Source organism: Cupressus sempervirens, chromosome 4, assembly GCF_028749045.1.
Source record: "Cupressus sempervirens isolate cs-2001-9-10 chromosome 4, ASM2874904v1, whole genome shotgun sequence".
Classification (NCBI taxonomy): Eukaryota; Viridiplantae; Streptophyta; class Pinopsida; order Cupressales; family Cupressaceae; genus Cupressus; species Cupressus sempervirens.
Window position 1 is genome coordinate 806,427,705 of NC_143121.1, and position 23,353 is coordinate 806,451,057.

Here is a 23,353-nt window from a genome sequence, read left to right on the forward strand (position 1 = left end):
TGCCATGTGTTGCCATTTCAAAATTTCTTCATATGCCAGCGTCTCTGCAAGACTCTGAAGCCTAAAATTGTGTGGGATGCTTCTATGTGTTTCCATTCCAGTGCTTCCCCATGCTGCAGAGCTTCTTCAACATTTGAAAGCTTTAATATCCCCCTCTAATATGGTGACTTAACATTAATATGCAATCGTTGATGTATGTAGTTGAGTAACCAATTAAAGAATTAAATTGTTATTAACTATCTCGATTATCTATAACAAATTATTTAGTAAATAAATATAGATTTTTTATCCTACTTTTTGTCATCACAAAATGTTGGTAATAGCACGAAACTTTTCCAAGCTAGTTTCGCACTCTAAGATTGAATTTGAAATTTAATTGTTTAATGTTGATTGATTGATCCATTTCAATTCAAATATCAAATTGATTTACTGAAGGCCTTCATAAATATTTTTTGTTTTTTGTTTTTCTTTCTATCGAGCCTTTGCTTGATTTTTGAAGCCTTCATCATCTGTTCTTTTCTTTTGAGTTTGCGTTTGCTTGTTTTTAGTCCTTTGGTTTTTCTCATGTCATGCCTTTCATTTTTTCCTTCGATTCGGTCTGACATAGAGGTCAATCAGAGTTGTCAATCAAGAGTTATGTCCATTTTAGTGCCTTAAAAGTGGACATTTTAGGTGCAACAACATGAATTAAAAATTTGATATTATATTTTCAAATTAACATTCAATTTTTGAAAAATATAACATTATATTCACTTTTTGTTATGTTTTTAAGTTACTTTTACTTTAAATTTATAACTTAAAGTGACTATAGTGCACTTTATGTTATAATTTTAAGTTGAGTTGGTTTTTAATTTTTTACTTAAAGTAACCATATAACTATATAGTTTCATTTTAATTTTTGGTTTTAAAAATCAAATGCTTATTTAAATGTTACTTTAAAATGGTGTTCATGTATTATATTTCATAGTATGATAAATAAATATTGTTTATGACCCATTTTGTAACATTTTTATAATTTTAAGTGAATTAAATAACTTAAAGTCTTCATAAGTGGACTTTTTTTTTTGATGAATAGTCAATTCCTTATATTAAAAAAAAATACAATAAAGGTACATATTCACAAAAAAGGGGCCAGGGGAAACAAGATCACCCTGCGAGTTCATACGGCCATAGGCCAACAATCAACTATTCATCAAAATTGTTTTTAGAAAACAATTGAAAACAAAGAAATCCTCATGGTGCCAGTGTAGTGCCATCCAAGGAAAGGGGATCCTTATCATCAGAGCTCTACCTGAGAGTGGGGGTGAGTAGATGGTTTAGGGGGAGCCCATTCGTCATCAACATAACCAAAATTATCTTCATCTTTCTCTCCCTTAGGCCTGGGAGGAGAAATGGCTAAGTCTAGTCGAGGAAACACCCACTTGGGGTCTGAGTGAGCAGAGGGCCAACTGGTAGCAGAAGCAACAGGAGGAGCCATTGGGGACCACCCTGAACTAGACCTCTAAGGAGACAAGGCAGAGCGGTGCCGACCACCCCAAACCAGACCTCCAAGGAGGCGAGGCAGAGTGGTGTCGACCACCAGAACCTCCAGAAGAGCATCATCGACCAAAAGCACCACCACTAGGAGAATGATGCGACTGAGAGCGAGGCATGTGCGAGCGGTGAGAAAAACTACTACGTCCTTGACAATGACTATGAGGAGGGGTATGATCACTAGAGGCCAAATTTGACAGAACATGAACAACTGTATAGGGGGCATTTCCCCAATGAGCCAAAAGCTCCTATAAGTGAGCCACCTCTAAAGCCACTTTATTTTTCTATACTTGACTCTACAACATAAAATTGTTATAAATTCATTCTTTAGCGTACATAGCCACATTAATGTCAAGTGTGTTGTGAGCATAAATGACTGCATTGTGATCTTTCCAAATGGTAAATAAGACCTCCAATCTGAACACACCCAGAAGAACCATATGCCAAGAAAAAGGTTCTAGGTAGAAGGGGAGAAAGAGATCATGGATCCATCACTAGTAACACTAAGCCTATCTTCAAAACCAAAAAATATGCAAAAAGGACTCTGGTTGACCATAGAAAGGGCAACAAGGGTCAGGAACTCCCAGGTGCTATAGCTAGGGGCCTAAAGGCAAGCCCTGGAAAATAATACACTAGGAAAAATGCACAATTTTGGGTTAAGTAATGGTATGCCACACAGTGAAAAAACTATGACTCCAAGTGTGATGCAAGGATTGCAAATGCCAACATTGGTTGAGCACATCAACCATGGGCAGGTGAGGAACTAGCCATCGGTAGCCCAACCTAGGTTTATAGTTGGTTACCAAAGTGTTTGGATACCACTTCCAATCCTTCCACCAAGGGTGAGAACACTGAATGCTCACTTTATGTAAAAAATGTGAAGGTATCGTAGAAACTAGAAGATCAAAAGTCTACCAATCTGGACGAGTGAGCCAGAATTGCACTCTCATGTCTTCCCACAATCGCAAGCTCATAGTGACTCTGGAGAAAAGATCTTTAGGGGTCCTTATGCCATGTTTAAAAAAATGTAGAGCACTAGCCCCGTGAACCTTAGCTAGGGGAACACCTTAGAAAGCAAATAAAGATGACCACCAGAGATTATGCTGGTTCATGGAGAGCCCATCTTTGAACCCATTGCCAACCCAGTGAAGCTAGGGCTTAACTGCTTCCTAGGCTTTCCAAATACTCTTGGCAATAAAAGTACCCTGAATTTGGATATGTTTAGGGGTAACCAGAAGGGTTTGAAACCCAATCCCCTTTTAGGCTGGCCAGTGAACTAGAAAGCCTGAGGAAATGCAATGTCTTAAGAAAATCTTCCAGGATTCATTGCTAGAAAGAGCTTGAATCACCCATTTGGCACATAAAGAAGTACCTTGCTTCTCGGTGGACAACAAGCCTAGGCCACCAGACTCCTTGGGAAGATAGTAGAAATCCCAGGCAACACTATGAAAGCCTTGGTGAGTCAAAGTGTTTGATGCTGAGAGGAAGTCACATTAAAGGTGCTCAAGTTTGAGGTACGAGGCCTTTGAATGACCCCAATAGGAAGAATAATAAACATGGGTGGCATCCAACACTTTGGAGTAAATGTAAAATTTTCACACCAGGGAAAGAGGTTTGGTGATCCAATACTCTAGCTTCTTCTCTATTCTTGCAAGAACCACATTCCAGAGCTCAATAGTTGAGGCTTGGAAGGTGAAGGGGATATCGAGAAACTGAAAAAATTCCCCATGTTGAACCCATTTCCATTGATATTGCTTAAGCCAAGTAGGATGAGGAAGGTAAGACTGCCTGTAAAAAAGGGTTTTGTGCCACTGAATGGTAGACCCTAAAACAGGACAGAATGTGTTAAGACATTGTAAATCAGATGCAATATTCTCTTCATCCTCAATGAGAGTGAGGAAAGAGTCATTTGCAAAATGACCATTCATAAGCTAATTAGGGGGATCTAGGAGGGAAATAGCTTGGACCTTTCTTTGGGAGATGGCATTTGTGAGAAAATACCTAAAACCTTTTGCTGCCAATACATATAAAGAGGGCGCCAGCGGGCATCCTTGGCAAATTGATCGATAAAGCCCAAACGCTTAAGATTGATGGCCATTAATGGAGATGCAAGTAGAGGCATCTCCAAAAAGTATTTGAACTGAGTATAAAAAGGTAGGGCCAAACCCAAGAGCCTAAAGCATGGCAAGAATGAAAGGCCACTCAATCCTGTCATAAGCTTTGGCAAAATCAATTTTGAGAAAGATGGCCTATTGCTTGGAATAATAAGCCCATTCCATCCCTTACCATATAGCAATCATATTGTCCAAGATATAACGAGACTTGATAAAACCCATTTGTTCAGGGTGAATGATCTAAGGAAGAAGATGATAGATTTTAAACAAGAGAGCCTTGGCAATGATCTTATAGGAGACATTCAACAATGTGATAGGCCTCTAATTGCAGATGTCTTCATGGTTGCCCACCTTAGGTATGAACTTGATATTCCCTTTGTTAATAAGATTTTCTGAGAACAGGAATTGTATGCCTCAATATAAACCTTATGCAGGTCTGGACCAATCTCATCCCAAAATGCTTTGTAAAATTCACAAGGGAAGCCATCATAACTAGGGGCTTTATCATCCACCATGGAGATTATAGCTTCCTTGAGGTCCTCTAGAGTGACCTTCTGCTCATAGAATGCATATTTTTCTAGAGCGAGTCTTTTAGGTGTGACAACCAAACAAGCTTGCAAGGCTGGGTCCTGAGCCACCGAGGGACACTGCATTGTGAAAACTATTTCATAGTGGCAAAAAAAAGCTTGAAGAATGGCAGGAAGCTCACAGAGGGTATGGTAACCCTCGTGAATGCATTTGATCCCCATCACAGAGTGGCGTGCCCTCAATGCATTAAAGAATTCCTTGGAAGCTTGATCACGAACCTCCAACTAGTGAAGGTGGGCTTTGCGTTGAGCTCCCTAGGTAGTATAATTGTTTGCAACTTATTTTTAATGGAGAAGTTTGGCAAGCCAAACCTAGAGATCTATATCAAACATATTCATGGAAAGAGCTTCAGTGGCCATACGAAGATCTTTGATAGTGGCTTCATAGGATCTCTTATAGTACGTGGCCAATTGCCTCCCATAAATGCAATAAAACCTCATAGTATGGATGATGGCATCATTCCACCACTAAATCCACCAAGAGGAAGAGTTGGGCCTATGTTCAAGGTTTCAAGTTTGTAAAATATGAGCGACCGTGGGCAAATGGGACAACATAGAAGTATTAAGGTAAAATTGAGTTTTACAGTTATGAGGAGGGGTAGAATGCCAGGTAATAGAGAAGTGGATGGGAAAATAATCTAAAATATCATATTAGGGAGTAGAGTGATAGGTAGCAGACTCGTGTGAGAAAAATAAAAAAAGGACTGAGCAAAAATCATAGCACGATCCAACCTTTTAAGGACCCTGTCAGCTCCCTCTCGAAAGTTGGACCATGTGTACCAGACACCATTAGTCCAACGGTGATGAACATTGGGATCAAAAAGACCCAACTTGTTCCACATGTAGTGTTGGAATATTCAAATGGGAAGATTACTTCTAGGAGGGGGGGTGAATCAAAAGTAACACATTTTAACCTTTTCAAATCCTTTAAAACAAATAATTGAAAGTAAACTGCATGCATATAAACATATTAAATGAACATAAAATAAACACATGCAAGTAAACACATGACACCAAAATTTGGTAACCTAGAAACCCTCTAGGAATAAGAAGGTAAAACTAGGATGGGGATGATACCCACAAAATCACTACAGCAATAATTGTTTGACCACTTCTGATGGTTTGCCCTGTGAAAGACCTACCTTGTTAAAGGATTTAGATTATGTCAATAGTGACCTAGTTAAAGGATTTACAAACACTTTACATGAAGTGTCACCCTATTAAAGGATTTAATCACCTCTTCAAAGGATCTATAAAGATAGTTGTTAAGCTAACCTATTAACATAGGATTTTCCACTATCTAATACAACTGCTAGAGAGTATTAGAAATCTTTGATCTGATTGCTTGCAATCTTCAATTGTTGATTTTAGGCACTTGATTTAATCATTCTAATGTGATCCTTACTTGATCTGATATCTGTTTGTATCCCTTGTACTATTCTAATAAAGTAGATGTGTAATTGCTGCTTAGTTCACTAAGTCTGTGATGCCCCTGTTGTTTGTCTTGTTTTGCAATTTTGCTATCTTCGTAGCAACTTCCTTAATTTCTATTCAGCCACTTAAAATCATGGGGTCCAAGCCTTCTTATAAAGACTTCATAGACTTAGGGTTAGGTATGGATCTACGATCCATATTGAATTTTGAATTCCTGCTCATTCCTCGCATTTTTCTCATTGGTTGCATGCCTTCTCCATTTTTCTAATTGGTTGCATGCTAATTGCATAGGAAATATAAAAGATTCATTCTTATCCTTATTATCCTTCAAAATCCTTCTATTTTAGCTCCAAAAATGGTTTACATATGAGTTTTTGAAGGCACAAACTCATATGTTGATTATGTGTTACTTGACACATACTATACTATTGGTGGTTGGCACATGTTTGATCCTAGTTTGCTCGACACTTATTACATTCTGTCTTGCTCGACACATGTATAGTTCTGGCTCACTTGACATATGAAGTGTTCTAACTTTCTCAACATCAACTGTGACTCAACACCTATATATCACTTGGCACTTGTATAACACTTGGCACATACTGTGGCTCGACATACATAGTGTACTCGGCTTCAATGTAGAAAGTGGTTAAGTGTGTTGGCACTCAAATGTGAAAACCAAACTAAGACCAACAATCTCCCCCTTTGACATGATTGTCAAAAACACTTAACTAAACATTATTCATTTGTCCTTATAAGTACCCTATCCAATCCGCTTTGCATATGTACAAAATTCCAAAATTTGTTCAAAATTTTGTAAGGAATAATATACCTTTATAACTCCCCCTGAGCTAATTGTGCCATTTTCATTCTTGCAACCAAAATTCTTGTGTTGATGTATCTGGTACTCTTTGCCTTTGCCTTGTTTATATAATCTATACCTATGTGTTGATTTATTTATTTTCTTTTATTCATATCTCCCCCAAAACATTATTTCTCCCCCATACTATTTACACATTATGACTTATCTCCCCCTTTTTGGCTCATTTAACAATCTTTTCCTTTTTTGTTCACCAAAAGAATGAATAAAAGAATGTAATTACTAGAATACTTAATATTCTCTCCCTTTTTTTATATCTTTCATATTATTATTTCTCCCCCTTTTTGACACTTATGTCAAAGGGTTCTAAGGAGTAACACCATATTTAAGAAAAAATGTGCTATTTACCTCCATTATCATTTTTAGAGTTGCATCCTAGTTTTCCAAAGCAATGTCTGGTGACTTATGCTGAATGGAAGTCTCTGCAACAAGATGTACAAGCCCATGTAATGTAGAAATATTAGGATCTTTCTTTAAGATAATTTTAGCATGACTTTCTCTTTGTGGAGGACCTCCAAATGTGGGGTTATGGAGGATTGAATCTACATTAATTTGGCCTTTATATTGGCCTCTTCACTTGTAAGTGCAACTAATTCTTTTTGAGTGTGAAGCGATTAGGCAAAATGCTTCCCACTTTGAGTTGGATCCCTTGGTAATTGTATGCTAGAAATCTTCAAATTTCTCTCCAAGCTCATTATCCTCTAACTTGTCTCTTGTGTGAAGTTGGAAAAATCATACAACTTTTTGTACAATGAGAAAATGTTCTCAAGTATAGTTTTGACCTTGTCAATTTTCTTGGCCAATTCTACCTATTCAACTACTATACCATTGGATATTTTCTCATTTACCTTCCCTTGAAACTTCCTTTTAGACCATTCCATCAGTTTAACATTTGTATCTTGGTCTTCACTAGTCACCTGGTCAACTATATTAGATAATTGTTCCATCATGGGCTTTGACTCATTCGATGACTGCAAGCTGAAGGCATCCATAAAGATGTCCTTAATCTCATGTAGTGTTTGCTTATGTTTATACTCTTTTCTAAGTATTTCCTATCTCTTTCTCCTATTTAATGCATCTTGCATCTCAGTAATCTGCTCCATTGTGATAAGTCTTTGAGTCATAGGCACATATTACAATGTCTTCATCTAACTTAGGGTCTCCATAGTGAAGTACCTTGGTCACCTTTGTAAAAATTGAGCCTGGTGTGGAGATTTGCAAAGGTATGGCTTTAGTGCTCAGCTTTTAAAGGGTTTTTGTAGGAGTGCCTATTTTTGGTAGTTCTACCAATGTTTGTATAGCGACCTACTCCTTTTCCTTTGATGTATCCTCCTTCTCATTAGACTTCCCTTCTCTTGCACTTGGCTTTTGTGTGGTGTCACCTGCTGCTATTGCAACTGTTGGAGATGGTGGTGGAAGCATTAAAATTACGAGTGCTAGTAGCTGTATAGGTGAAAGGTGGTTCTTGTGGTTTCACCTTGTCTCTTTTTGGTTCTACTACTACCTTCTATAGCTCATCTACACTCACCAATATAGGGTTTGTGCATAACTTTTCTTGTAAAGTTGATTGTAAAGGATCTTGGAGAGATCCTCTGCAATTAGGGGATTGATGTTTTGAGCAGAATTTTTAGGAACATCCTTGATAGTTATTGTGTCTGCAGGTGTGATGGTTACATGAGGAGGGCTAGGAGGTGTCATTTGTGTGTCTTGCACACTCTATTCTTCTTCTTGCTACTGTTAAGATTTTTCCATATCTTCTCCCTTTAGTGTCTCTTCCTCCTCACCTTTTTCCTTATCTTCTTCCTCTTTCTTCTCCTCTTCTCCTTTCTTTTCCTCATTTGATTCCTCCTTCTTCTCTTCTACTTGCTTCTCTTCCACTTTATTTTCCTCTATTTTCTCCTCAGCACTGGCCTCTACCTTATTTGCTTCTTCATCCTTGTCATCAGTTATCTTGTAGATTGTCTTCCACAATTGTGTGGATTTATTTACTACATCCTCAATCTTATTTTGTAGGATGCTGAAGGCTCTATATTTAGGTGCAAATTTGCCACTATGTTTTTTATTAGCCTTTGTTATTTGACCTCTTGTTAGGTCAGGCATCACTCATGCTAAGGTAGATTCTCTGATCTTGTTTTCCATTTTTACAAAATAATGCCATTTGTTTTCAACTATCTCATATAGCTCTGTAGGCATGGTATTGTCTAGCTCTAGAGGTGTGTTCTTAAATTCAACCATCATGGCATATATTGATTCCTCTATTTTATTTTTCTCTTCTCTACTTAGCTTATTAAAATCAAGACTTTTCAAATCATTCAAATCTACATTCCTAATATTTTCACAAATCTTATCAATGGAAGATTTGGGAGGATGGCTTACCACTCTAAATTGGCTGATATGCTCTAATTCTATTCTCTCCTCCTCATCAGTATCTAGCTATGCCACATACTTTCTTCTTTTCTTTGGCACTTCATCAAGATGTTTAGTAGCCTTCTTCTTCTATTTTGTTGCCTCTTTGGCCTTTTGTGTGGATGCCCTTATGCTAGCTCTTGTTGCTGGTGCTGGCTTGGCTTGTTAGGCTTGGTTACCTTCTTTGGTTTTGGCTAAGCTGGAGGCTAAGTTTTAGTCTTTCTCTTCTTTTTCTTGGCTTGTGTAGGTGCTTCCTTGGCTTCTTCTTCCTCGGCACCTTCTTCCTTGTCTTCTCCTAAGCCCTAGGTCAACTCCATTGGGCCTTGCCCTTGCTCTTCTTCTTCTTCACTCTCTCCTTCATCTTCTTCTTCTTCAGCACTTGCTTCTCCTTCAATATTTGCACCAAATTTATTCTTTATCTTCTTTACTAATTTATCTTTCCTCTTAATAATAAATTTTGTCTTCAATTCTATTTCAACTTTGAATTTGACAACATCATATGTACCAAAATGAGGAGCCTCTTTTTCAATCTCTTCTGCAAGCAATGTTGTGATTGCTGCTGAGGCTTCATCAATATCTAATTCATATCCCAATGGCCTTAGCCATCTTACTCTTGGAATTGCTGCCTAGATATAGGTATAGTCAATGTCAACCAAAAAACATATGTCATTGATATGTTTTTCCACTAGGGAAACTTGTATTCTAACACTTTTCTTCATAGATTTCTTAAAATCCTCAAAATAGCTTATCATTTGGGCCTCAAAATTATTACCCATCTGATCAATGAACTTGTTGATTTGTGTGATTATAGTTTTGTTTGGGTTCCAATTCACCTTTCCAATAGAAGGAAACTCTTCCATGACATAAAAGAATATGCACATAAGAACTAAACCAAACTTGCATTGAGCTTCTTTTGACCTCCTTATTGCTCCTAGGTTCTCATTTATTTTTTGCAACATTAGTTCTGCTAGATCATATGTATGATCTTTCTTCACAAGTTTATAAGCTACATCAAAAGCTATACATGGCACACTATTTAATATGCTGGATTGGTAGAATTTGTGAGATATCAATCTCATAGCAAAATATAGAAGAGGATCTATTATAGTATCAATAGTCATACCCCTCTTATTCCACTTAGCTCCTATATTCCTTTCAATAACTTCTTTGGAATTACTGCATAGGGTCTTAGGCCGATGGGTTGGGAAAACCATAACCCTATGCACTATCCTCTTGGTAATCTTCACTGGTCCTATTTCTAACCACAAATAACCATTGTGAATTTTTCTTAGAACAATCCTTATCCATTCTATTTTAAAACCTATAGGGTAAACTAGGGCATGAGTTAAACCCTTTTTCTTGACTATTTGGAACTCATCCTTTAGAATTTTGTTTTCACATAGTTCATCATAGGCTTGAAATATTTCAAGGTCTCCTACTACTCCTATCTTATAGTTATAACACTTTCTCACATCTTGTACCATGACAAATTTTGGTGAAATAATAAACAATGCGCCAACAAGATTGTTTTTATAGGCGACTTTAGGGATTGGCCTAAACTTGAGTTGTTTTACATCATTACTGACTAGCTGGACCTCATAACTTTCCTTTCCTTTGGGGTTTCTTGAACTAGAAGCCATATTACTGAACTAGGGTTTTAATATATTAAAAACTTCAATACTACGTAGCTTGGAACTGGATAAATGCCATAGATCATCAAAATGTATGTTGAATCGCTGTTGAAATCGATGCAAATGGCTTCAAGGTTGTTGTATGATCACTCTTGCACTTTTCTTGTCTTTGCTCTATGTTTGAATGGCATAAAAATGATTAAAATTTGACCTTATACCTTTCAAAACCTAGCATTAAATGCTTAGTGCATACAACTATAAACACGACACTTGAAGGTTTCAACATGACTCATCTTCCATTGGATTTCATTCACTCGGCTTCCACTAGATTTCCACTTCACTCGGCTTCCATTGACATTTCTCAACTCGGCATGAACTATCAACTCGGTTACTATTAGCAACTCGGTATCTACTGGAGCTTTACTCAGCATCTGAGGACAATTTGGTAGTATTTTCAAAAACTTCAAATTTTGACTTGGCATCTTTGCTCATGCTGATTTCTTCTTTGTAGTACTTCTTTGTCTTGGGATTGGTGTATGATATATCTTTGTATATCAGTCCCATACACCAATTCTTGCTTAGTTGGATGAGATGTGATCACTTGACCTCTTGGGTGAAGTGATCCCTCCATTTGATGTGCTGCACTCATCTTTCTTCTTCCAAGTCTTATTCATTTGCCCTTTGATTTGTTCAACATCTACCTTCTCATTTCCTTTGTTGACTTCTGACTTGGGTGCCTTTGACTTTATTGGGCAACTCCTGCTGATATGAACAATCTTCAAGCAACTAAAATATGTGGTTTGACTTAACAATATACTATAATTGCCTCTAAAATGTCTTCTCATGCAATTTTTAGGGACGTGTCCATATTCCTGATAGTAGTGATAACTATACTTGGTGTTATAGTCCCAGTTCTAGTGATGACCATGGTTATTTCCTTTTGCAAGCTAATTAGGTGTCCACATAGGCCTTGATCTACATTCAACTGCTCTATGTCCATACTTCTTGCAGTTATAGCAGTGACCCTCAAATCATGGTGTCCTCATGGTCTTGGTTTTGCATTCATGTGCTCTATGTCCTTGCTTTTTGCACTTGTTACAAAAGCTTGCATTTTTAGGCTTATCATGCTGATGACCATCCTTTCTCCTACATACATTAGAGGTATGTCCCTTTTTTCCATAGAAATGACAAGTATGTTTAGTGCTCTTACCTTTGTTACTCCTTTCTTCTATAGTCTTGGATGATTCTCCTTGTTCAGTGCAGGTGTAACCAAGTCCTGAAGTATCATTACTAGCCCTTGGTGATTTCAATAGATAGCCTCATTGGGTTTTTTGAAGCTTTCTGCTATCTCCTTCTCTCTTTTCAAGTCATTCTGTAGTTGTTCATTTCACATTCTCAAGGTAGAAATCTCAATGTCCTTCATATTCAGCTCATGATGTAGATTCATCATCTGGCTTAAGGTGTCAAGCCGCATGTTTGAGATTCTTTTAAACTCAACTGTCTTCTCCTCTAGTCTATTGGTAAGATTTATTTTTTCATCTTCTATCATGGCCTTGTCCTCAATGGATTTCTTCTTTTGTTTAGTCACTTCACAAAGCATTATGGCTTGTGACTCTTGTCCAAGCTTGAGTATTCTGATTTCTTCAGCTTGTGCTCTATTTTTCTCTATCAACTCTACTATTGTTGCATCAAATTCCTTGGAATATCAATTTGAAAACACTTGTGTGGTATCAATCTACTTGTAGTGTATGCCATTTTAAGCTATGGCTATATCCTTCCTTCTTTTTAAGGACTTTCTCAATTCTTCTCTTGCTTCCTCCAATTTGTGTAGAGTGAGATGCACATCAATCACCTGATTGTCCATGATCTTCCCAAGTTTGAAAACTTCCATCGTTAGATCTTTTCTCTAAGTTGTTAGGTTTCTCTTTGTGAGAACCTTTAGCTCTGATACCAATTTTTGGAATATTCAAATGGGAAGAGTACTTCTGAGAGGGGGGGTGAATCAAAAGTAACACACTTTAACCTTTTCAAATCCTTTAAAACAAATAACTAAAAGTAAACTGCATGCATGTAAACATATTAAATGAACATAAAATAAACACATTCAAGTAAACACATGACACAAGAATTTGGTAACCCATAAACCCTCCAAGAATAAGAAGGTAAAACTAGGGTGGGGATGATACCCACAAAATCACTACAACAATAATTGTTTGACCACTTCTGATGGTTTGCCCTATGAAAGACCTACCCTGTTAAAGGCTTTACACTATGTCAAGAGTGACATGGTTAAAGTATTTAAAAACACTTCACATGAAGTGTCACCCTATTAAAGGATTTAATCACCTCTTCAAAGGATCTATAAAGATAGTTGTTAAGCTAACCTATTAACATAGGATTTTACACTATCTAATACAATTGCTAGAGAGTATTAGAAATCTTTGACCTGATTGCTTACAATCTTCAATTGTTGATTTTAGGCACTTGATTTTATCATTTTGATGTGACCTTTTTTTGATTTGATATCTGTTCCTATCCCTTGTACTGTTCTAATCAACTGGATGTGTAATTGCTACTCAATTCACTAAGTTTGTGATGCCCTTGGTGTTTGCCCTATTTTGCAATTTTGCTATCTGCTTAGAAACTTCGTTAATTTCTATCTAGCCACTTAAAATCGTGGGGTCTAAGCCTTCTTATAAAGACATCATAGACTTAGGGTTAGGTATGGATCTACGATCTATACTGAATTTTGAATTCTTGCTCATTCCTTGCATTTTTCTCATTGGTTGCATGCCTTCTCCATTTTTTTGATTGGTTGCATGCTGATTGCATAGGAAATATAAAAGATTCATTCTTATCCTTATTATCCTTCAAAATCCTTCTATGTGAGCTCCAAAAATGATTTACATCTAAGTTTGTGAAGGCACAAACTCATATGCTGATTCTATGTTAATCGGCACATACTGGACTACTGGTGTTTGGCACATGTTTGATCCTGGTTCGCTCAACACCTATTACATTCTGTCTTGCTTGGCACATGTATAGTTCTGGCTCACTTGGCATATGAAGCATTCTAACTTTCTTAGCATCAACTGTCACTTGGCACCTATATAATGCTCGGTACATACTATGGCTTAGCATACATAGTGTACTCAGCTTCAATGTAGAAAGTGGTTAAGTGTGTTGACACTCAAATGTCAAAACCAAAATGAGACCAACATGTAGAACTAGGCTTCTCACTCACCAGCTGACCATTAGAAAGGTAGAATGCCCTCTTTATCAACAACCAACTCAACCATATTAAAATCCTCATAGAATAACTAGGGGGCAAGTAGAAAAGAATCAACTAGCCACCTCCATAAGTGTGAGCGCTCAATTGCATCATTAGGGGCATAGATATTGAACATGCCAAAAGAATGATTTTGAAAAGACAAAAAAATCTAAACTACTCTCTAGATGGGGTTAGAACCATGGGAAATAACAAAAGTGAAAAGCTAAGGGGAGAGGAGAGTGACTACACCAGCTCGACCAGCTTCATGCTGAGAAGCAAAACTAACACCATCCGACCATATCACACGACAAGATGAGTTGAGAAGGAAACCAGAGACTTTGACTTCTTGCAAAGATAGAACATCAATATTTCCAAGCCTACACTTGGTATCAAGAATATAATACTTTATAGGGAGGTTTGTTAGCCCCTGCACATTGCATGAGAAAAAATTCATCATAAACTAGCTTGCATATTCTCCTTCTTCTCAAGCAAGGAAAAATTCTTATGCAAGAAAGCAGAGGATTCAAACGAAGAGTCACCAAAAGTGATGGCTCTTCATTTATCCCCATAAATAGTAACTACATTCCAGCTTTCAGGGCTGCAAGAGTGACAAAGAGATGGAGAGGAAATCATAGAAGTTGCTTGAGGCACATGAACCTAGGTAGCTCGTACCTCTGGATTAGTTGTCCCTTATGATATGGGTAGCATCACAACCATAGGATCCTTTGGTGCTTAGGGAACAGGAGGAGCCACACTAGGGTTGGGATGACAAGGTTCTTGAGAAATAAGGTTTGGCTTAGCAGTTCCCTTGCCTTTCTTGATAACCATTACCCACTCATCTTTTTTAATAGTTGGAGCCAGCTTTGGTTCTTGCATTGAAGAGCGATTATGCTCAAGAAGAGGACAATCCTTGATCTTGTGACTAGTAGGTTGATAGCAAAAACAAGTATTTGGGAGATTCAAGTAAAGAACCTTTTGCAAAAAGGTGGTAGCACCAATCTAAATTTCCATGGTCTCTTTAAGGTCCCTAGAAAGGTCGACCTCAACATAGACCCTTTGCTAAGGACGAGCATTAAAAAATTTGTCCAATTCCACACAAATGATTTTGCCCATAGTTTTGGCAATTTTAGTGAGAAAAGACCAGCAAGGGATGGGCAACCCAAGGAACTCTACCCAAATTGAAACCCTAAGTTTGTAGTCATTTGAGACACAAAAATCTTGAGACCATATCTAGAAAACAAGCAGAGACGAGTGAACTGTCCATGACCCATGGCTGAAATTACTCTTAGTCTAGGAGGGGTTAACAAAATGAAACAATAAAAAACCCTTGGTGAGGTTTGGAATCCCTTTAAGGGAAATCCCCTAGGGAGACCAGGCCTTGGATAACCATTCACGCAACATGCTTTCAGATGGAGTGTGACCCATAAAATACCCAATAAGGGTTTGGGTTTCTAGCCATTGACAAGTAGATTCAAAAGCAGAGATATTTAGAATGAAGTTAGGAGAGAAATTACCTCATGAAAACTTTGGGCACAAATTTGTGCGGGCGTTTGCTTGGTAGGGCCATTTTCACATGCAACAACAACTCTAGCACTAGTAGTAATTGCTAGGCTAGAGAGGGCCAATGCCATTATATTCTAAAATAAATTCTTGCACTAAATGTGGAATGACAGGTAGTAATGCAGAAAGGGCTCAGATGCAAACCATACAAACCCTAGCAAAGCTCATCCTAAGTGGACATTTTATATGTAATAACATGTAAAATCCATGAAAAGTGGATTTTTTACATGCCATTGCATATAAAGTTTACTTTGGTGGACCTTTTTGATGACATTACATAAAAAGTTCATTATAAGTGGACCTTTTTGATGCTATGATATGAAAATTGAAGTTTTTATGTCTAAATAGCTAAAACATGAGATGTAACTTAAAATAGGCAAGTGACCCAAAAAGGTCTGATTTTGATGACACCTCAAAACATGCTAGACACCTCAAAAGGTTTGATTTTAACTTGTTGAATATTTTAAAACATGCTATGCACCCCAAAAGGTCCAATTTTGATCAAAAGAATGTTTTAAAATGTGTTATGCCCTCCAAAAAGTCTGATTTTGAAGAAATACATGCATTTGCTCCCCAAGAACACAATTTTGCTCATTGTGAGAAATTACTTGGTGGATTTGCATGAAATCTTCTCCATTGAAGGTGTTTTTACTTGGCAATGAGTTTCCTTGCATCAAAAATGGATTTAACATGCTGAAAATTGTTTTTGGGAGCTCAATCCTAGGGCACATTTTTGAAGAAAACTCCAAATACCTCCATTTTTTATCAACATTTTTGCATGAGGATGAATCTATTTGATCTTATTTGATGATTAGATTGCATATTGGTTAACATTTTGGTATTTAAACACCAAATCAATTTACCCAAGCTTCTTGGTGAAACACATTTTTTACCAAAAATGTCCCATGATTTTTCATTTGCAAAAATGTTGGATCTTGGAGTGTTTTTAGGGCACGTTTTGGAATCTTCTAACAGTAAATCCTTGTTTGCTATGCTCTCCCATTCAAATTTACAAAGTTGGAAAAAGTCTACCATTTTTGGAGAATTTTTCAACATTGGAGTATCTTTTTCCTTCATTTTTGCCACTTAATCTTCATGTAACTGGACGTCTTCTTCCTTTCAATTTAATTCATGCTTATCTTGCTAATTTTACTCATGAAATTACTTGATGGTTTCCATTTGTGAAAATTTTTGCCATGGAAAGTGCATTTTTCCTTTAAATATGAAGTTTTGATTCATTTTCATTTTTTTTGGTTCTTTCCCAAGTCCCAATTTCCAATTTGAGTTTTGAAGTCCATTGCATCTTGGCATGTTTGAGTTATTTTCTAAAGGTACATTGTTTCTTTTATTTTTTGTGTTTTGTACTTGCCTTCTAGTTTTCTCCATTTAGAGAATTTACAAGTTCTTTCCCAAGAACTTTTTTTTGCTTCATTACATACAAAAGCATTATCATATTCCACATTCTATTTCCATGTCACAACACTTTATCTCTCACTCAAAAAAATGTGATTACATGTTTTTCATCCCATTTGCCATTCGCATATGCATGTAATCCCATTTTCCACTTCCATTTTCACCCATCTCACTTTTTGCTTCCATTTGCATGACACAATTACACGAAATGTCTTATGTATAATTGCATTCAAAAGGTCTAATTTTGATAAAAAGTCATATTTTGAAAAATAAAAAAGATGTTATTTTCACTTCCCATGTACTTTGACTTCTCCATTTCACCAAAAGTGACTATAAAACTCATTATCTCACTTCCATTTTCCATTTTCATGCTTTCCATCTTGACCTTCATTTACACATACATGTGAAGTGTATCTTGACCCACATTTGCATCTCATTTCACCCCCCATCTCCTATTACATGTTGCATTTACATGTACTCATTTTTCATGTAATAATGCCTTGAAAATGCTAAGTCACTTTTGAAATCAGCAATTTTCATTTACACACTTTCCCATGTATTTCACCTTCAAACATTCTCATTCCATTTCATTTCATTTCATTTTCCATTTTCTCACTTCCGTTATGCTTTTTGTTTATTCCATTTTGCTTTCCATTCCATTGCATATGCATATGCTTTCTCTTTGAAGTCATTTTGATGGATTTGTGAAGTCTCCAATCCATTTTTGAATCTTCACTATTGATCCAAAATTCACTTGTATGGAGATTCCTTTTGATGATGTATTTCTGTTTTGAGATTTTTGTGTTGTAGCGCAAGCACAAGATATGTCCTCGCTATCCAAATCCAAAGTAAAAATGAAATATCAACATGATAAAGAATTGGATCATGTAGCTCCTTCTTCAGTCATATCTATTTTGGATAACATTTTAGACACAAAGATTGGTCATGTGGATGTGGCTGATTTTCTACAAAGAGTTGAAGCTCCGACTAGTCATGAAATGAAGCACATTCGGAGAAGCAACATTCACTTGGTATCTATGTTTTCTATGGCAGTTATAGAACTTGACTTCATTTATGGATGTGCACGACAGTTTACTCCCAAGATGAAAAATATAAAAGATGTTGATGGAAAGGTTATCATTAGCCTAGATCCTGAGGTTATAGAACAAATCTTCAAGGTTCTGCATAAATTAGAATGCGCTAATTTGACTAAAACATCATCATTGGCTAGTTAGAATGAGAAAAATAGTAATTATCAGAAGTATGTCAACCTTTACTAGTTAGATAGTAAAAGAAGCAATTTCTCCAGATGTGCAAAGACTGTTCATCGATCAAATTTCAAACAAGAGTATAAGGATCTCATCATCCTTCTCAGTCAGATTTGTGACCTTAAATATTCTATTGATTTTGAGCCATGGATGTATAAGTTCATGTTTCAAATTATGGAGAATAAAAAAACATCTTTTGGGGAGAACTTATCAGTACTATACTCTGCCATCAGATATGTAATGTAGGAACATCAATACCCTTCTACACAAATTCTTATCTAGTTTGTATCGCTGCTACCATGGGATCTTTCTCTAGTCTTTCTACCAAAGAAGATCATCTTCAAGTTCCTATTTGGGATTACTATGACCAAATCACTTTGAAAAATAGTAAATTCCACTACAAAAGAATCCAAGATTCCTTCTTTGGATATTTTTGATGCTTGTTTGGTAAGCAGTTGTTTATCAAAATAGTATCTAATGCAGCATGGGAAAAGGTGAACCAATATGACTATATTTTTCTTTAGTTTCCCACTTTCACATACTTAAGAGTTGGATATTTCAAGGGAGAGTTGTATGCCTTACCTAGGTATGCTGCAGATCTAATCATCTTGATGGAGCTAGCTAGACAGCTCATGGACATGCAGAGTGATCAACATGCTTCACATAGGCCTAGTTTTGGCATTACCTCAGCTAAGCCTTTGGCTATTAGAAATTATTCGATTATTTTATTCCTAAAGCAAAGAATATGGAAATAGAGTTGCAATTGATTACCTTGGATAAGTTCAATGATAGATTTGATTTTAACTATTAAGAGATGAATTCTTAGATGAAAAGAGCCTACACTCATGTTCATCACATTGAAGACATTTGAATAGATATAAGGATAGAACTTGACATCATGAAGATGGATTATTGTAGATTAATATTTCAATAGATAATTGATCTTAACATATTAGAAATCTCTTCATATTTCCAAGTTAAAGATGATGGCGACATTCTTGATCTAGAGTTTCATCAAGTCGGCTTTGAAAAGAAATTTCCTTTTCCTATCTAACAAAAACAAAAAGAAGGTATATCTATCATAGAAAAATTTCAATCCATCCTAGTAAAAACTAACAAATGGTTGAAAAGTAAAGGCCTTTAAAGAGTAAATCCTAAGATGGGGTTGGATTGTGGAAGTTTTGGTCCTCCTAGCAATACATCACAATTGGAGATTATAGGGAGAGATGGTGCCTTATCTTTTGATGCCAAGGGTTCCCTCAAATTCAAATTGAAGGGAAAAAAAGGAAAAAAATCATCTCAAGTTCCTGAGTCAATTTGAGAATCAGTAGTAGAATCAGAAGAAGAATTGGAAACATAATCTGATAAAGGAGATTTAGATGAAGAAGGGGAAATTATGATTATATCTCTTCCAAAGCTTGCACAAGCTTGCACATCTTCTATACATGAAGAACCCTTTTTGCATGAGGTTGATGATGATGTGGATTCATTTTCCACTATTTTCACTCCTTCCATTCCAGTCTCGAAGGTTAATATCATGGCTCTTCCTATTTCTTCTACTGCTCCTTACATCCCTACACGTGAACAATATGATCACTTAGTGAATGTGTTTGAAGATTTTTCGACTCTTACCATTGGTCAAGTTTTCCAACTTGATACATCTTTGACAAGATTTGAACTTTTCATGACAGAATCTTCTCAACATGTTCCTATGCCTTTAGTAGTACAGATTGAGTCTTGCTCAGTCACTATGGATATACAATCTAGATCAATACCAATGGTCTCCACTATGCCTACTTCTATAGATGAAAGTTTTAGCTTACCTACATGGTTGAGTAAAATAACAACAAAGAGAAGGGAAGTGGTTATTCCTCCTGATAATCTTCTTATTAAGAAAACTAAATCCAAGTCTTTGAAAGATAAGATTGTTTCTAGAATTTTGGTCAATTCTAATAGAACTAAATTTGTTGAGGTTGTTGAGCCCTTGGTAGATAAATCTGCTAAGGAACTTACTCATTCTGACAACAAGTTTACTAAGGTTGAAGTTAGAAAGAAATCATGTTTGGGTTTTTTGCAAGATGTTGAAGATATATTGGCCAATGTATCAAAAAGAAATCATGAGCTTTGGGAGAAGAAGTATCAGTTGAAATAGGAGATCTCTCATTTGAATGAGGTTATCCAGAAATAATCTTCTTAGAGTGTTGTTGTTATGTCTCAAACGTCTAAAGATTGATGCTACTAACTCTTGGCTATAGGAAATCATTTCTGAAGGAGTTTGAGCCATCATAAAGATATTTTAGTTCTTAGGCATGTTAAAGAGATGAATGAAATGGAGAAAATTTGAATTTCTTCTTTGACTCAAGAAGCTGATAACTTGAAGGAAATCCTTGATGATTGGGATGAAATGGTGAAATTTGATTTGGATACCTTGGTTTCATGTGAAACATTCTTCAGTTTTAAAGGACTCATTGGTTATAAGGAGGAGACATTAAGGAACATGATTATAAAGTTGCAAGTGGCCTTTGGAGAATGTCAAGCAGTTGAAACAAGTGTTACCTATGATTTGGAATATATGGGATGTCATGTTATTGATGAATCTGGTAATCTTAGTGAAGCAGAGATATTAAATTCAGAATATACCAACAGGATCAATGCTGATGTAGATTTTGAAGATTTTGGTTCACCTACGATGAACAAGTTTTTTTTGTATAAATCCTTGACAAAAAACTTGTTAGATAGTATAGCAAAAAATTCCAAAGTTGTGTAATCAACATATGCAAATGCAGTGAGAGTTGAAGCCATATCAAAGACCATGGAAATTGCTGATCTTTCCATAGTTTGTGACATCATTGTCAAATTCAAGGTACTAAGAAACAATCTCTAAGATTGTTGTTTTGTTTTTATTTCATGTTAGTAGTTGTAAATAATGCATTATATGAAAAATCATAATTACATGTAATGCAAGTTGCATGTTTAGTTGCATGTAACCCAATATTTTCTCCTGTAGTTAGACTAGGTCAAAGTTGGTTGAGTTGCTCCCACTTTTTTCTCCATATTTTTCTCAACTACTATGCCTATATAAAGGAGTGCCCTCACATTGTAAAATCATCATTATCTTTATGCAAGAGAGCTTTGGAAAAATTGTGCCAGCATAACTTTGTTTTTGTAAGCACTATTTTGAGAGAAAGTGAATACAAAGGAGCATTCGAGACTTATCTTTGATTAAGTGAGATTGTTATTTGTGTGAATTGTAAGCTTTGTCTATAATTCATCCAAGTTTTCTTTGATTCATGTTATCTTGTGTTATTAGTAATTGTATCTTATGAATTGAATAGAAAAGAGTTAAGAAGCAATTGAAGCCAGAGCTTTGATCAGGAGCAATTGTTAAAGTGTATAGCTAGAATTTTTTCATGTAGCTTATATTTTCTTGTTAATTTGCAAAATAGCTAAGTATTCTTACTTTTAGGAGTCTTTGTGCCCTAATTGTAAAGTTTTTTCATATAGAAGTATTGTAGAAGTTGATGAAATCCAACTTCATATTGCACTAAGATCAGCTGCATACAAATAGCTTGCTAAAGAGAAACCAAAGGAGCAAGAGCTTTAAGCAAATAAATAAAGCAAGAGAAAATATTTCACAATAGGAAAATGAAATTGCTATGTGAATGATGTAAATTTAAAATGAGAGAGATTGAATATAAAGGCCTCAAAGAAGCTTGTAGAAAAAGCTAGAAAGTGCTAGAAGATAAGGTTGACAACTAAGCATACCTCCACAAAAGGTGGAATATCCTCGATCAAGGTGAGAGGATAAGTAGGACTAGATAGGAACAAACTCTCATGTTGTCAATAACTCATCAACTACAACTATTAAATAAATGCATTAACCTAAGTAAAATTAAGTAAAAGAATAAATAATTAATAAATAATTATTTACTCTAACACCTCACCTTAAGTGCAACTTAGAGGAATGCCTTAAGCTCACAAAAACTAAGATGAAATGTAGAATGGGTCCCAGCAACAAGGCCATGTTAGGTACCCAAGAACAATGCAAAGAAATGAAACCTTTGAAAATGGGGAAAGAGGGAAAACCTCATGGAAAAACCCCTCCCCCAAAAAGAGGTAAAACATACTGAAAAAAAAATGAAGGAAGGCCTCAACAAGTCCCCCCAAAGACAACTTCCATAACCCCAAGCATAGACTGAAACTAAAGATATCATGGTGATGTGAAAGGTTTGGTGAAGATGTCAGCAACTTGTGCATCGGTGAGAATGTACTCCAATGTGATAATACCATCCTGGATCAGTTGATGGATGAAGTGCATATGCAACTCAATGTGATTGGTATGCTAATGCTCCACTGGGTTGCAAGAAATGTGAATGACACTCTAATTATCGCACCACAAAATAGTGGGACGATCTAGAGGAAAACCAAAATTAGTCATCAATTGTTGAAGCCATAAAGCCTCTTGACTAGTAAGTATTGTAGCCTAGTACTTAGCCTCTATAGATGAAAGTGCTTGAGCATGCTACTTCTTGCACAACTGTGTGATAGGATCAAAGCCAAGACAAAACACAAAGCCAAAAGTAAAATTTCAATCATTAACATCACCTGCCTAATCTGAGTTAGTATAGCCAATAATGTGTGAAGTCCCCATGGTGTAATGAATGTCATACATAACTGTGCTATGAATGTATCTCAAAATATGCTTGGCAACTTGCCAGTGACTCTCATGAGGGTCCTGAGAAAATTGAGAGACAAGGTCAACTGCAAAGGAGAGATTAGGAAGAGTATGTGTCAGGTACAACAAGTTTCCAACCAATTGCTGATACAAAGTAACATCCATGGAAGGCAAAGAGTAGGAGGTAGACAAGGTGACACCCGACTGAAAAGGTGTGGGAGAAGGCTTACAATTAAGCATGTCAAAGAGGCAAAGTATGTCAAGAGCATACTTCTGTCGATACACAAAAATCCCAGTAGAGGACTAAAAAATTTGGAGACCAAGAAAATAGTGTAGTAAACCAAGATTAGTCATCTCAAACTAGTCCATCAATGCATGCTTAACATTCGAAAGCATAGATGATGAGCTACCCATGAGGATAAGATCATCAACATATAGGACAAGAATCAAGATCTTATCTCCAAGATGCTGAATGTACACTATGGGATCATAATGGCAATGAGTGAAGCCTATAGAAATTTAAAAAAAGTCCATCTTCTCATATCAAGCAGGGCATCACCATGCAGGAAGGCACTCTTCAC